Source organism: Colius striatus, chromosome 4 (assembly GCF_028858725.1).
Source record: "Colius striatus isolate bColStr4 chromosome 4, bColStr4.1.hap1, whole genome shotgun sequence".
Lineage (NCBI taxonomy): Eukaryota > Metazoa > Chordata > Aves > Coliiformes > Coliidae > Colius > Colius striatus.
Window position 1 is genome coordinate 26344333 of NC_084762.1, and position 13954 is coordinate 26358286.

The window sequence follows — 13954 nt, forward strand, 5'->3', positions numbered from 1 at the left end:
TCCTTTGCAATGCTGCCCTGACCAATGTTTTAGAGATGATGCATGCTCACAGTCTGGTTCACAGCAGTCATGAATTTAAAGCAAAAGAATTAAAAGCCTGAAGACAAAGACCCAAACAAATATCGACCTTAAAACATTTTTAACTTTTGGCTCATTTTCATGTTCCAGTGTGAGTACACCAATGCAGCACAGACATGAAAATAATGCCCTCATCCAGGAGTTTTTCTCCTTTGTTCCTGCAAAGGAGAAAACTCCAGTCTCAACAGCACACAAAACAACCCTTAGATACAGATTTGCAGAACAGGGGATGACTTGTAGACCAAGTTCCCTAAGGAACGCAGATAAACATCAGCATGGCAGTCTTATGGTCACAAAGTAATACAATGTACTGTAAATTGATTACAGTTGCTTGTTAAAAGCAGCAAAAAGGAGGATATCCATTTCTGTATATAATTTATTGTTATCCACTAAAATCAAGTCCTATTGTTGTTTCACTCTTGAGGAGGAATTTCAGAAAAGGGAAAGAGGACTCATCTGGAACATATTGGGGGTTCTGCAATCTCAGAATGGAGGCCAGTATGAACATCATGTGCAGAGATAGGACAATGGCCAGTTCTAGAAAGGGATAAAAAATAAGAAGTCAAAACAGCTTAGAAACAATTAATGCTTTTTTCTGGCCCAAATCCACAGAGTTCAATGTGGGATCTGTTCCTCAGTTCATGATCCAGAAAGATCAGGGGTTTTTATGCTTGTACTGCCAAAACAGTCCTTTAAATGCATCCTTTGATGCATCCAACCACAACTTGAGATTTGAGGTGCATCAGGGTATGGTGCATCACCATTATAGCTCTGTTACAGAAAAGGATCTCAGAATTCTCCTGGCCCTGATACTTTCTCACCTTTCTCTTCATTCTTTGTGAGTCTTATTTCTGTGTGTGCTATATCCTTACAGTAACTTGTAATATGACCTTATAAATAATGCAGAGAACAGATCGGTATGTCTTGGTTTCTTTCAGACACTCTGGGAAAAAGAAAGCAAGCAATCATGAATGCTTCCTTGCTTAGCCAAAGAGGCACAAAGTATTCATAGCCTATCAGGGCATCTAGCTCACTGCATGTACAGATAATTGTGTAACAGTGCCAGCTAGTTCCTAATCTCATTTTTACAAATTAAATATTCAGTGAACAGTGCCTATTCTTCAAACTCCCAAAAGAGAGAAATCCCTGTTTTGAAAGGCTTCCAGCTCTGCTTTTAAGTTCTAACAGGGCAGGAAGTGCTCCCAAAATCACTATTGTCCAATTCCAAGAAACATAGAAGTATATCAGACAGGAGAAAATATTCTGCCTCTGTCTCCCCCTTCAAAGTTTCTCATCTTAGATTTTTTTTTAATTTACTCTAATTACTTCATCAGATTAATTTCTGCTATAAAATCATCTCTTCCTCTGGTATGGATAGCAACAAATAACACAAAGAATGGTTATATTTTATTTTCTCATCAGGGCTTGAAAGAAACTATTATGAATTGTAAAGATCAATGGCAGAGTGAATCTGTAGAATTGACACAGATGAAATATGAATTCTCTTTTTAATCTTCAATTTCATCTGTAAATACAAGCACATAATCTAGGTGTATGTCTCATATTTTGCAGCTCAGTGCTAATAAAAATATGCCAGAGACCCATGTAATGATAAAAAATTCCTTTCCAAAGGTGCAAAATTACACAGAAGAATCATAATGTGTTTTTACATTCCAGTTATTCTTCAGTTACTTAGGAGATAAGGATGATTTGAGGACTTTGTCATTCAATTGCAAATTAAAGCATCACTTCACATGCAGTAGGATCAGGCACTGAAACCACTTGTCAGGAGTTTGACACTTTTAAGAGCTTCACTGTCTGGAACTCATCCTATCTTTTCCTACCAACTTGTGAGCCAGGATGAGGCTGCTCTGTGCATTCAGCCATTAGGGTCTTGGTCCAGCTGCTTATTCAGACCAAAATACTTTTCATAAAATGGATGGAGAAGAAGAAGAAATAAAAGAGGGAGAATACCTCTATCCCTATTTCCTAGCTTGAGATCAGTAAGTTTGCACAAAAATATTTTTTAAATTATGATTACTTATGGCCATCAGCTATGCTTATTAACTACATATTTTATGTATGTACTGAGTAATTTTAACATCAAAGATGCCAGTTAAGGAGATTGTGACTGCTCAAGATATACAAACTGATTTGATTAGTGTAGGTTGTTCTTTGACATAATGCCCTAGTGGCTAAAGCAATTTCCACATATCTGAATTGCTTTTAAATCTTTCTCTTTCCTGATGGGCTATTTCTTCCAACATTCCAGCCTACTGACATGGTTATAAGACTAATCTGGAGAACAAGATTCATGCCTCCATCTCACCAGTTGCCTTTGCTACTTTTTCTATAAAAAGATTTAAAATAAATGGAAACAAAAAACAGAAAACAAGTTCTCCTTTCATTATTGAATAACCTTTCTAACAAAGTGCTTATTCTATTTTCACTCTAAAATAAATATGCAGGTTTTTTTCATGTGACCTGTAATGACTTTAGCAGCAGAGGTTGACATCTGGTTTTGACTACAGAAACCTCAGTGCATGTCATGCCCAACCTGTTATGATGGCCATAAGTCATTTGCAAAAGTAAATTATTATCAAGAATAAAAAAATGGTTTTAAAAAGTCAATTGAGTTCACCAAAATATTTTCTGTGTAGTATTTATAGTCTTTCACATTTAATAATAAGCTGAAATTTATCCATAAATGATGCAAAGTGACGGCCTAGTCTCTAGCATGGATCATATCTTCCTATACATATATATATATATATAAGCTCCTCTGATTTGCAACACCCCTCAAGCACGTAAAAGCATGAAAGCAAAACTCAGAAAGGCACTGTACCACTCACACAGGTTTAAAGTTTACTGTAAGTGGGAGCTTTTATCAGCAAAGACTTTTAAAACCACTGTGCTTCATGTTTTGACAGTTGTCATAAATTATGAGGATTCTTGCTTTCAGTTAAGATTGTTTTTCCCAAAAGCTACACTAAACATTTAATTGTCCATTGAGACTGAGAAAGGGAGAAGGAAGGGAAGAGCTGCATGTCATGGTGTGAGCAATGAGGGGAAAAAAAGGACTGAAGAACATACAAAGCAAGGAAACTCTTAATGTCAACCAAGTGAGTAAAAATTCAAGAGACAAATTCAGAATTTTGCTAGGAGGAAAGTAATCCTCCTTTTCTCTTCTCTCTTCTGATATTTGCCTTTCTGAGTCTTTTTCAGAGAAGCAGCCAATGGTACACCTAATAGTGCATCACATTTGGGAAAGCAATTACCTGCTTCAAAGTGTAGTGAATCAGACATTGAGACATCTAGCCTGAAACTATGAGAAAGAAAATCCAACACTGTTATTTTTTACTCTTTATTCTTTTACTTCCTTTACTCTTACTAATCTTACCTTCCTACCCTTACAGATCGAGCAGGATTCTACTGGAGAATGATATTAAATATACACAGTAAATTTGTTCACTCATCCACAGGAAATCATGCCTTCACATGATTTTGAGAGGCCTACAGAGATGAACGGAAACATGTGATTCTCTTCATACATTCTCTTTGAGAATGTAAGAAGAAGGGAGAGGAAAACAATGAAATGTGCCTATCACTCAAAGGAAAAATCAAAGCGATGAAAGAAAGTGGAACCATGATTAAGGAGAGAGATACTTCTTTAGCTTGCTCCTAAGCCTTATGGTTTGAATGAAGTTGCTGCCCAACAAAATTGCCGAAGTCTTTCCTATTACCTTTCTGGTCTGGTGCTTTACAGATGAGTCTTGCCATCTATCCAGCCAATCACAGGAAAAAAATCAACAAAACATTCAATTTAAAGGTCATTTTTCATCTCAAGAAGGATCAGAAACAAAAAAATGCAGACCTCAGATATTACCAGCTTTTTTCAGTAAACATTCAAGATATTGTTTCAAAGGATCCTTTCAAAAACCACTGTGGATGTTTATGATAAGGAGCCTTAATCAGAAATCTCGTGCAAATTTCAAATAATAGAGGCTATAAACAGTAAGTATGACACAGGAGAGAGTACATATAACTGGTTCCATTTCACAATAGCTGGCATATCAGACACAGATATAATTATTCTGCTTCTAAGAAAATATGAAGATGCAATTTTGAGAGCTCTGTGGGATATAAAATCAATAGTTTCATTATCAGTTGTGAAAAAAATCCACTTTATTGCCATTTGGGGTTTTTAAAAATTTTCTTACTGTTAGATAATACCAAGGAAAAATTTGAAAGCATGAAAGTTGAATGTTTGTATTTATATATGTTGTATGTGAGGAGTTTTCTATTGATATAGATTCATATATTGTCACAAATACTGTCAAGGCTGCTCTATTTGTTTGAATTTAGGTCCCATTAAAAAGAATAATTTTCCAATATATAAAGCATATTGTTTATTATGTAATTAAAATAATCTACTTTTAAATGAAAAAGCCATAGGTAGGCAAAGGGCTAACACGAGAATTTCTGAGGATAGTTAATTGTGGTTTAACTGTGGCTGTGGCTGCCTGTTTTGTAGTGACCCAGGAAGAACGACTGTAGGGTTTGTTTGCAAAGGCATTTTGAAACAGAAGGCAAAAGCAGCAGCCAGAGAAGCAGGCAGGTTGCAGGGCAAAGAAGATACACTAAAATAGCTTGTTGCATTTTGTACTGTGTGTGAATAAAAAAATATATAGAATAATTAATTAAGAGGTAAGGCAACAAATTATAAAGTTTACTTTTAACACTATTTATTCTTTAAAAAATATTTTTATTGTATAATTGATCATGCAAACTCTGAGAAATACCGATTTTCATAATTTCTTCTGTGTCTATTTTATTGAAAATAATGCATGATGCTAAAGAGGTTAACATCAGTTAGCAAACATCTTCTGGGTATCTAAAACCTTAGTCTTATTTTGTGGTATACTTCTTGATCAGATAAAAGGTTCATGGGTTTTTCTCTTCTTTCTTAAGCAATTGTTTCACTCAATTTTTACCCTCATTTTGCATGCAGCTTGAATAAGCAACATTTGTCTGAATTTGCTGCTTAGACATGAATGACTGTATGTGAAAGGTAACAAATATGGCAGAATAGTATGTAGAGCCTGAATTGTTTTAAACATAATTTTTGATAGCTTTAGATTTCAGTCTGATGATAGTAATACAGGACCTGTATTAGCACCATCCTACAGACAGGAAATAGAAAAGTTCCAAAACCAAAAAATAAACCCAAGAAAAGCATCCTTTGGGACAGAAAGTAGTCACGGAAATAGCAAAAAACCCAAACGGAACAAAAGGCCTCTTCAGTAATAAACTGTACTTTCTATAGACAGTCATTTTTGCTACAGCATTTAGGCAAAAGGAAGACCTGTAAGAGTTGGCAACAGCATGAATCTTGTCAGGATGGAAACATATCTGTCCCGAATGCCTTGCAACAAGATAAATGGTGCAATGATACAAATACATTCTTATAAGTATTTGACACAAATATTTCAGTCTAGTAATTTAGTGAAGAAACAGCCTGACCTATTTCCTTCATGCTTTCCTCCACATCTCCCCCAGATCTTGAGGCAATGGATTACAAAGCTGTTTGAATTAATATGTCTACTACTAATTGTTTTAATACAGCCTCAAAGGACTTCAGTGGAATGTGCAAAGCGATGAAATTTTTTGTGCAATAAATTTGTTTTCTACCTAGTTATTGCCTGGCCAGATTTTTACTCTTTCCTTGCCAAACTCAAGCACACGGACAAACATTTTGGTTCAGAGACATTTTATTGGCCTTACATCAAAGCAGCTGTCAAAGGCAACACACACCCTGGCCTATCTATTTTTTTGTCTTTCAATCTTACATAATTGTAATGGAGGAAAGGAATGGTCACCCTTTCAGGCACCTGATAAATTCTCCCCATATAGCAGCAAAGTTAAGAACTGTGAAAAAACAGAGAATTTAGCTCAACATTACATGACTGAATTTAATTAACCATTTCAGATTTTGCTAAGAGATTCTTATGAGCTTACTTCTAATTTGGCATTTGTCCATTTTTATTGCACTCCTATTTTTTCATATACTCTTTTAAAAAGCTAGTCCATTCTGTCTGTCTTTGGTCTTTGCCACTTAGACACATGAAGGTAGATTTGTCCAAAGACAAAAGTTTAACAACAGATACCACACAAATATTTATAGCTTAGACTAATTACTTAAGTAATTTGTTAACTCCTAAAACAGCTTTCTGGTTCTTACCTGGTTCTCCCAAAACAGATACCTACTTCTCTCTGTTGTGTTAGCTTGTGCATATGTTTTCTAGTTCTCTTTTATAGAAAGAGTGGAAAATCTTCTTGTTCTTCATAGCTAGAAAATACTGCCAGAAAATGACAGGTTTTTATCATCCCAAATAAATTCTTCAATAGCCACCACTAAAGCTATTCAAACTCAGCATTTATTTCCCTATGCTATCCTGTATCTCCCTCACAGGGCCTTAATATGCAGCCAAGGGAAGTACAAGCGATGGAAGAATGTGAAAAGGTCTGAATAATGGACTGCTCCTACTTTTCGCAAGAGGCACATGTCAGATTCCTACAAACTGCCCAACAAGTTTTGTAGTAGTCCGAATTACATTTTACTAGAGCAAAGTCAGGCCAGGAAAACAGGCTATACAAAGTTTTACTGTAAAAAAAAAAAAAAAGTCAAAGGCAAAAACAAACTCGAAGCAAAAAATGAAATGAAATGTGCCTACACTTCAATATACCTTTACAAATATATTTAGAAGTATTACACTTAAAGACAGATCTCACTGAATTGCTGCCTTGGCTAGAGGAGTCCTATCCTAACATGAGCCACAGTGTGCCCAGGTGTCCAAGAAGGCAAATGGCATCCTGCTCTGTATCAGAAATAGTGTGGCCAGCAGCACAAGGAAGTGATTGTTCCCCTGTACTAGGCACTGGTGAGGCTGCACCTCTAATATGAGGTCCAGCTCTGGGCCCTTCACTACAAGGAGGACATTGAGGTGCTGGAGCATGTTCAGAAGTGGCTAATGAAGCTGGTGAAGTTTCTAGAGAACAAGTCATTTGAGGAGCAGTTGAGGCAATTGGGGATGTTTGGCCTAGCGAAGAGAAGGCTGAGAGGAGATATGAAGGGGAGTTGTAGTGAGGTGGGGGGTCAATCTTTTCTCTCTAGTAATGAATGATAGGACAAAAGGAAATGGATTCAAGTTGCACCGGGGGAAGTTTAGATTGGACAGTAAGAACTTTTTCATCAAGATGATTATTAAGCATTGGAAGGGGATGTCCAGGGAGGTGGTGGAGTCACCATCCCTGGAGATATTTGAAAGATGCATAGATGAGGTGCTAAGGGATACTGTTTAGCTTAGTGATGGACTTGGTAGTGTGAGGTGACTGGTTGGACTCGATGATCTTAAAGGTCTTTTCCAACTGTAATGATTTGATGATTCTGTGATTCTATGATTCTACGCAGCGAATGGCAGTTTGGCACAGGAAGTTGCTGTGATGCCTGAATGTGACACAAACATCTTTTCCACAAAATATGTTTAAACTTAGTTCCTAGGTAATTCATGTAGCCAAGACAAAGGCTGGAACATGGCGATTGCTCTAAGACAATGGCAAAGGCAACATAGAAAATTAACAAGAAGGGAATATAAAGGCTATTTTTTTATCAAACATTGATTACAGAAATACTGCACTCCCCTCACAGTGACTCCATGTATCGAGTTGACTTTTGAAAATACCAGACTCCTGCCTGAAGAAAGTAGAATCAATGAACTATATCTACCTGTTGGTATTTCATCTATACCTTGGAAACTAGTATGCCACTGCAGTTATTAGTTGTAAGCAATTGCTTTGACCCCAAATGTCTTGGAACTGTGATTTTGAATGGTATTGTAAGTGCAATTTTCTGAAACTCTTGAATATTTCAGAGCAAGAGTTAAAATATATAAAGATACATAGAATTGAAGCACTTTTCTTTGAAGATATCTATCGGCTGACTGACAGTTGTCTATACTAACACATACCACCTAAAACAAAACTAGATCTTTGTCTCCAATTTATTGGAATTATTAACAAAAAAACCCTTTCATTAATCACCAATAAAACAGACCTCTTGAGATGGCATGCTTGTTTGTTGGCAAAACTGGAACATCTGCTTAATTTTCAAACACTCTGTGAGTTGTAATTTACAGCTTCACATATTTACAATTGAAAACTGTCAGTAAAATTAGGAAGTTTCAAACCTCAAAATCAACACAATTAGAAACTATTTTTTTCAGTAATGCAAAAGAAATTTAGGGGTTTTATCATAGTGCATCAGTTTATACATTGTATTTTGACTTCTAGAGTTAGAATTTCTCTACAGCACTAGAGTTACCAAAATGATAAATGTTTCGCAGTAGTGTACACAGTAGTGTATGGAAAGATTTCATTAGATTTTTTCATTCAAGTTTCAATATAGAATACTAATGATTAAATTAAGTGTACAACTAGTGCTTCCAGTGTTTAAAAACCCACTTCCTTGTTTCACGTTCTACTGACAATTATAAAGAAAAATACAGGTGTCATCTACATTTGTTCACAATATTTTGGAGGAATTTCATTCAACATATAATCTTTAAACACATTATGTTTGTGTCCTCATGAGAGATTTGTAAAGGCAGAATATTAGTTTCCTGTTGCTTTCATTGCAAAATAAATTATCCAGTAACAAGATTATAATGAAAAAAAAAAATGTTTCTATGTAGAAAAAAAACCCAAACAACTCCAACAATTAAGGTCATAATAGTGAACACTGATAAGTCTAATTAAGTTTACAGTCTCCTACAGTTCTGATCAAAATCTAAGAAGGGCACTTACTAATAGCTAACTGCAGCTACTTTGTAATTGAAGTCATCCAGCCTTAATAATGTAAGAAGCAAGCAATGTAACAATTTTCTCTTTTTCCACTGTTATGACACTTCAGTCCTCTACTCTTGATACTTAAGTATCAAGTTTTTCTCAGCTAAAGACTGAGAATGGAGAATGACAGAGCTTATGAAGTTTCCAAATGTGTGCAAAAGAAGCTGATGAATAAGACAAAACTTTTAGCATGTCTTCTTTTCACCTTTAACTTCCATACTAGAACTCACTAGAGCATTTTTGCACCTATAGCAAACGTGCAATGCAGGGAGAACTGTGGTAGCCCCTGCCTTTATACGAAAGAGAGCACTAGCGTATGGATCTTCTAGGTCTCCATGCTGCAATGAACTCATCAAGCTGTCCCATTCATCAAAGTGATTCCTGGCTTACTATAAACATTGTCAACCATAGTCTCAGCCAGAGTGATGATGACATTAAGGGGTAGACTCAAGGCCCCCACACATGTTCCTTTTTTCTCATTTGACTTTTCCTCCCCTTTTCTGATTTTACCACTTTGATCTTCTGTTAAAATGCCACAATAACAATGAAAATCACTTTTTACACTGCTTCTGTCTTTCCAGTTTCCGAGCTGTCATTAGCCTGTGTTCATATTCAACGTGCATTTGTTTAAGAAAGTGGCCAAACATTAGGAAAACATCCATCATAACCATCCCTGTGCCTGCATTTGATTCCTGACCTCCAATGCCCTGAGGGCAGAGTCATTACATGGGCCTTGACATGGTTTGTATTTACTCTAGCTTAGGAAAAAACTGATGGAGTTATTTGTGTCAAGATCTTTTATATCTTACTTCATTCAGGAAAAGATTGACAATAGCAGAATATGCAGTATTAAGCCTTCTCTTCCCTGCTCCCACAAAGTAATTCAGTTATGGAAAATTTTTCCATAAGAAGTCTACTACAGTTATTAATAATACATACTGATGTGTGATGGAACATGAGACACTTTATGACAGAAGTCATTGCTTTTCTGTTGACATATGTCATAACATTTGAGTTATTTTCTGTAAAATAAGTTAAAATGGCTGAATAATAGAGAAATAATAATCCTCCTGCAAATATTGATTTTTAGGCAATACTAAAGCTTATTATTTATAAAAATACTGGTCAGCTAAATACCTTCTGAGGGCAAAGTGACAAAACATGTTTATTTCATTCCTTTATGCCGTTCATTTGCTCATTTGCTCTTGGTAATTCTCCATGACTGAGCACCTTAGGGGATTGCCTATCAAGAAGCTGTCGAGTGTTGAAGACTTTTAGCAGAAAGGAGGGCAGAGATCTTATAGCTTTTCACATAGGTCAACCAACAGCTCTGGAAGCCCTATGAACAGAATTTTGTTCAGAAGAGACAAAAACTACAGAAAGAAAAGCTCAATATCCTTCACATTTTTAAAGTTATTTAAGACCATGCTTGGTTAATTGTGTCAGCCCAAAGCTGAAAAAAAGATAATACCATCACCCCCTGAGCCTCCTGAAAGAACCACATAAGAAAGCAGTGAAGTCCCTGGCCTTGTCTCAGCACCAAGCAGGTGCAGAAAGCAAAGGAAAGGCATATGACTCCAGCAATGATAACACCTTCATCAGCATGCCTGCCAATTCAGCCATGATGTTTGAAGGGTTATAGCCTGAATAATCTCCTGTGCAGATTATTTACACCCATAAGCAGAGGCAACAGAGGTAGGCTGAGAAAGACCTTTCAGTTGCAGTCCAAATACTGCCCTTGGATTTATCTGAGTATAACACAAGAAGATCCACAAACTAATCCATGTTTTAATATATATTTACATAGAAAGAACACATTGTTAACTTATTATGATTAAGAAATAAAAATAAAATATTTTTGAGTAGGGAGAATTTCCAGTGTAATTTTTTCCCTTTGCTGATTAATTTGTTTTTCCCGGTTGTTTCTCCAGTTTTGACTTAGTTTTGACCAAGATATTTTATAGTATGCAATGCCCATGCTCATTATTCTAATCCCTAATTCAATTCCAAAGGAAAAGACTGCAAAATCTCATCTTTATTTTTCACAGGGAGAAGACAGTCCACAAATAATATGAAGCTTTTTTCCTAGGATTTCATACCCATTTAAAAGGCAGTAGTGATTTTAGATGCAATGCATTTTTAATACTTCAAGACAGAAAAAAAAAGTAAAGCAAAGGAATAGCACAGGAAACATGATTCCTGACAGATTTGTGTATATATTGAAGCTGGAGGGAAACAGATCAAAAAGGAATGTAAGCAATCAACAACAAATATTGCAATACTGATGTTTCAAAGTTCAGTAGAAAGCTTTTACACTGGTAATCTTATTGAAATCATATCATTTTGGAACAAAAAGGCAATTCATTTTTAGAGAACCAGTTTAGGATTACTCTACTCATTTTTTGACACACAGATCTATTGAGCAAATCTATTCCTTTATGGTTCAATTTTCTGAATATGTTTACATCTTATATTTGAATTGGGCCCAAGACCAAAGAATTGGCTCAGACACTGATCTAACTCTCACTGCTGTATCCAAATTAGAAAGCACACTAAAACTGAGGCATTACAGCCAAATGGATTGCTGGAGGCAGCTGCCATTTCTTATCTGACAGTAGCCTGGACTACATGAAAATTACTGTTCCAGTTTGCACGAAAACAAAAGGGTTGATTTTCAGACATTTGTCTTAGGTGATGAATGCTCCCATTCCTCTAACCACCCTATGAGCACGAAATTCCACCAAAGTGAGATGTCTGTGACCTCCTAGCTGAAATTACCAATATACCTCATCTCAATCTCAAGCCAGTCATGACAGGTAACTTAAGTTGATTCATCTTCTATGCATTGGACAAGTGGCCGAGAACTGGTTTCCCAGACAAGTATAAGTTGTATGTGAGAGGTATTAACCTAATGCTGAGGCTGATGGTTTTTCTCTGTGGTTTCCTCTGGACATGCTTGCTGAACAAAACTGATGCTCCCAAAGAGTGTTCTCTAAACTTTTCTTGTAGTTGTTGTGAGAAAAGTATAAAGAAATAGGCACCAACAAAGACTTGAAAACTTCTTGGAACAATCTGTTAGTTAGGGTTAACATTGTAGTCTGAAAGGAGAATAAACAATAATAAACTTCTATGCACATGTATGTGTAGTTGCATTGTGTGCTAGTCGCCCTCATGGTGAATTTCCAGCTATTGCTCCACAGGTCCAGAAATCCACCCCAAAATTTGTAAATAAAATTTCAAAGAATGCAGTACAACTCTTGATTCACAAATCCTACTGAACCTCAGCTAGGAAATAAACAAACCAATCTAGACTCTGCCAAACATTCTAACTTTCCTTTCCACTTATCAGATATTTGCTTGGAGAGTCTACACCCTGACCTTTCACAACTGCACGTTCTTTGCTCAATTATAATAGTATAAATCAAGAGTAAGTCTATTGAAATAAAATTTATACTGGGATATTGTCTAAAGTAGAATGAAGAGCTACATGCAAAGACAGAGTACTCTAATACTCATCAGAGAGTACTAGGGTACTTTCAAAATTGAAATTAGATAGCAGCCAGTGAGAGGTATAATATATAAAAAGTAATAAAAATGATTCAAGACAGATAGTGAGAGAAAAAAATAAATGAAAACCACACAACCAAACACCACATAGGCAGTCCAAACCACGAAAAAGCAGCAGCTATCCAGAACCAGCAGAAAACACATCAAGTGGCCAACGTCAGGCAGTCACTGCAGAAGTGCTGCATCCTCCATTTCCAATTGTGAGATTCCTTTTTATTTGCACAAACACTTGGAGAATGATCATTTTTCCTGTCACAATACTGATTTATATGTAACAAGGCTACTTATGCACAGTCAGGTATATACATTATTTAGAATCCACTGTGAGCCAGGCAACACTTACCAGTGATTAGTTTTCTGTTGGAGAGGTTTCTGCTGCCAATTAATTTATTGACATGCAAATTAGGTTACAAAAACAAAGCACAATTAACAAAAAGCAAATAACTTACATAAGTCAAATAACCTACAGGTAAACTGTACAATCAAATTTGGTCACAATTTTTAAGTACTCATGTCTACAAAAATCAGAAACCAAAATAAAAGGAAATGGACACACCTTTTCAGATTATTTTGTTTTACAAAGAATTTTATTAGCTTCCTAATTTCATAATAATTGTCTGTGAAACCAGAAACTGACACTCAGGATGGATTGATATGATCACCCAGGAAACCACTTTGTTCTGACCTGGGTGGTAGTCAGTGAGAGAGTGGTTGCTTAAAAGTCCTGTTTCAATGATGTTAAAATGAACTTCATAGAAGCAAGTTCACATGCTTGAACTTAATATATTTTGGCTTTACTGAAAAAAAAAATACTATAGTTAGTAGAGTGTCATTGTTTAGCAAGGAGTTGCTTTTACGTGGTAATAAGGGGAGGGGGCTGCAGTGCAGATACAGTAAAGAGTTATCAGACTTTCCTCCAGTCCTGGAAAAAAGACTCCCCAGCGACCTGTGGTGAGGGCCATGGTGAGGCAGGTTGTCCCCGTGCAGTCCATGAAGACCACTGAGGGGCAGAGATCCACTCACAGTCCATGGAGGACCCCAGCGCTGGAGTGGGTGGAGGCTTGAAGGAGGCTGTGACTCCATAGGGAGCCCACCCTGGAGCAAGTTCCTGGCAGGACCTGGGAGCCTGTGGGAATAAAGGAGCAGGTTTTCTTTCAGGACTTGTGATCCTGTGAGGGACTCAGGCTGGGGTAGTCGATACCTGAAGGACTGTTCTCCCAGTGGATGACCCACATTGGGGCAGGGTTTGAGGAGCTTTCCCCAAGGGAAGCCTCATGCTGGAGCAGTTCGTGAGGAACTGTAGCCCATGGGAAGGACCCACGGTGGAGAAGTTCATGAGGGACTGTCACCAGGGGAAGGAGGGAGAGACCAGGGAAGAATGAAGAGTGGAGGAAAGTGTTTTAAG